General features: G+C 53.7%; 1 pseudogene; it reads right to left on the bottom strand.

Annotated features, from left to right (window-relative positions):
• Positions 1–2,482: 2,482 nt before the first annotated feature.
• Positions 2,483–2,591, bottom strand: LOC137346357 (U2 spliceosomal RNA; annotated as a pseudogene).
• Positions 2,592–2,951: the final 360 nt, after the last annotated feature.

Here is a 2,951-nt window from a genome sequence, read left to right as displayed (position 1 = left end):
GGACAGTTCCCTCTGTATCTCTCTTTCGCCTTCTGAACACCTTTGTGGATGAAGAACCTCTTGATGTTCTCCTTAATCGCTTCCCACCAGTGAACTGGAGACTCAAAGAGGGGTTTCACGGTCCTCCAACCTTTGTAATCCCTTTTGAGTTCCTCAACGTTCTCTGGGGTCAGCAGTGTCGCATTGAGCTTCCACGTCCCTCTGCCAACCCGCTGGTCGTCCTGTAAGTGACAGTCGGCCAGTAAGAGGCAGTGGTCGGAGAAGAACACCGGCTTGACGTCGGTGGATCCGACCGTGACAGCACGGGAAACAAACAGGAAGTCAATCCTGGAACGGGCAGACCCGTCCGATCTTGACCATGTGTATCTGCGCTGCGCTCCGTCTGCAGGTTTGCTGAAGACGTCGTGCAGTTTGGCATCCTTAACTGTTTCTACTAGGAATCTGGATGTAGCGTCCAGTTTGCTGTCGTCACTGCCGGATCGTCCAGCCACATCGATGATGCAGTTGAAGTCACCGCCTAGGATGACCGGCCTGGACGTCGCCAGCAGCAGTGGGAGCTGCTGGAAGACGGTCAGCCGCTCGCTGCGTTGTACCGGGGCGTACACGTTGATCAACCGGAGCGGAGCGTTGTTGTACATCACGTCTGCTACGAGGAGGCGGCCGCCCACCACCTCCTTAACTTCGGAGATGGTGAAGTTACCTCCCCGCAGCAGAATACCCAGGCCGGAGGAACGGCAGTCATTACCCCCCGACCAGATCGATGGCCCGTGGGACCACCATCGCGACCACTGCCTGTAGGTGCTGAGGTGTGGTATTCCACACTCCTGCAGAAACAGTAGGTCAGCTTTGACCTTGGCAAGGTAATCCAAGGTTGAAACACATCGCGTAGTCGATTTAATGCTACGCACATTAATGGAAGCAATTCTTACACCCATTTTTTACTAAAAATTAGTTGTTGCTTCCCATACCATTTGTCCTCGCTAGTCCCAGTCCTTCCCCTTCGGGATGTTCCTGCATACCCATCGTATGCGCAAGCAGTTTCACGTTGGTTGGGCTCAGAAACCCCTCCTGATTTTTCATGCAGGGTTTGTGCCGCTCGGGTGACATCGGGGGGGTCTTGTAGGCAGAGAGGATTGGGTTGTCCTCAGCTGCTTCCATCTGTTCCTCCTCGAAAACATCACAGCTCCCGGTCTCCCGGAGCTCAGGTGCGCCAGACGTGTCTTTGCTCCCGGTGTCCCGGAGCTGAGATGCGTTGGCCACGTCGTTACGTGTGGGGAATTGGGGTTCGGGCACGCCGGGCCCATCACAGCTTCCAGTGCCCGGGGGCTGGGATGCTTTATCATCCATCTCGGAGTTCTGCCGCCTCTTTTGAAGGGGCTGTCGTTCCAGCATTTCCCCGTCCAGTGAAGAGGAGTTGTTGCAGTCTGATTCAGAAGAGAGCCTCCTCTTGCCACTGGTTTGGGTGGTGGCTTTGGGATGTTTTTTCTTTGTGGTTTTCCTCTGGACCACTTGCCACTGACCTGTTTGTCCATCTGCTGCCTCCTCCTCCATTGATTCTGTCTGTGGAGGAGGGGTTTCCGGGCGCTGGGTAGGTGCTGGGTCGTTGGTTTCAGCCGCCTCCCCTTCCTTCTCAGGTTGAAGTTCCTCACTGCGGAGAAGGTTGCTGGTCTCCTTTCGAACAGCGGACGCCTTCGTCGAACCTTCGCCCGGCAATTCCTTGGACCTTGCCGCCTGAGCATAGCTGAGACAACGTTTGGGGCAGGTCTTGTAGAGATGGCCTGCCGCACCGCACAAGTTGCAACACTTAGTCTGCTTACAGTCCTTGGTCTGATGGCCTTCCTCCTTGCAGTTCTTGCAAACAACCGTGCTGCAGTTGGCTGCCATGTGACCAGATTTACCACAGCTGCGACAAACTCTGGGCTGCCCAGCGTAGACCAAGAAGCCTCGACTTCCCCCGATAGCGAAGCTGGAGGGAGGGTGGATGATGGCTCCACTGGGATCTACCTTCAAGATCACCTTGACCTGCCGCTTGCTGGTCCAGATCCCAAAGGGGTCCTTGACATCAGTGCTGCTGCCGGCCACCTCAACGTACCTGGCGAGATAGGTGAGTACATCCACCACCGGAACATGGGGGTTGTAGAGGTGAATCGTCACCACCCGGTCCCGTTGTGACGGAAGCGTGAAGAGCGGCTCCGCTGTGAGGATCGACAGTGGCGCCCGGTCCCCTTTCTCCTTGAACGCCTTCAGGAACTTGATGCATCCCGCCACGTTCCGGAACGTCACGTCGAAGTATCCACTGCTGGGGAAATCCTGCAGACAGAAGACGTCCGTCGCTTGAAATCCGCAGCAATCGAAGAGAATTTTCTTGATGAAAAAGGTGCGATCGACCGGTGCATCTCCTTCCTTGTCCTTCACGACCACCCGAACGGTGTTGCGCACTCCCTGGCCCGAAGCTCGAAAATTGGTTATAGCCATTTTACTCAAAGCTTCCCCAGGATCAAAAGGCAATGATCATGGTCTCTTCTCAATCAAATAAGCACTGATAAGAACAGATACTACAATTGATCATAGCCAAAAGGCCGAGAAGCTAAATAATCCACAATGGGCTAAGAATGATGCTAAAAACCAATTTAAGATTGTCAGGAGGGCTCGCAGTGTGGAGCACGTATGTGTACTGCAAGCTACATATATTAATACACAGGGCCCTGTTACTTGCAGACTGAAAGAATATGTACAAACATTGTACCTGTTTCAGCTGAACAAAATAAGTGAGAGCCACTCACTGGTTCATTCCTCAGGGCAATGCCTTGACCAATCAGAGTCAAGGTGCCTGGTTTAAATTTCAAACAAAGCTTGGCAGTTAACTGTCAGTCACCATAAACTTGTGCATTCTCCGTGGCAACGCCTCTACCAACCAGAGTTCACTTGCCAACCGATCAGCACGGTCTTCT

The sequence above is a fragment of the Heterodontus francisci genome, chromosome 29, assembly GCF_036365525.1.
Source record: "Heterodontus francisci isolate sHetFra1 chromosome 29, sHetFra1.hap1, whole genome shotgun sequence".
Taxonomy (NCBI): Eukaryota; Metazoa; Chordata; class Chondrichthyes; order Heterodontiformes; family Heterodontidae; genus Heterodontus; species Heterodontus francisci.
This window is presented reverse-complemented; position numbering and strand designations above follow the sequence as displayed.